Below are 293 nucleotides of genomic sequence, written 5' to 3' on the forward strand. Positions count from 1 at the left end.
GGCAAGCCGAGGGGATCAAAGTAAGCCTTATGCTTGTTGGATACTGCTAACCAATGCGCCACCGATCTGAGGATTGCCCATGTTAGTAATTGCATAGTCAGCGTTGCGATTCAAATGCTGCTTGAAATCAATTTGATCTACTTTGACTCCAAGTGAATTAGCGAGTTTCATGAGTTGGTCATCCGTCGTTCTAGACAATTTAATTCTTTTTTCGCTCATGGTGCTTTATTTTTTAGATCAGTATAATATAATCATCATCAATATAATCGCATAAACTATGTCGTCTGCATCTG

Source organism: Plasmopara halstedii, assembly GCF_900000015.1.
Source record: "Plasmopara halstedii genome assembly, contig: Scaffold_3125, whole genome shotgun sequence".
NCBI lineage: Eukaryota > Oomycota > Peronosporomycetes > Peronosporales > Peronosporaceae > Plasmopara > Plasmopara halstedii.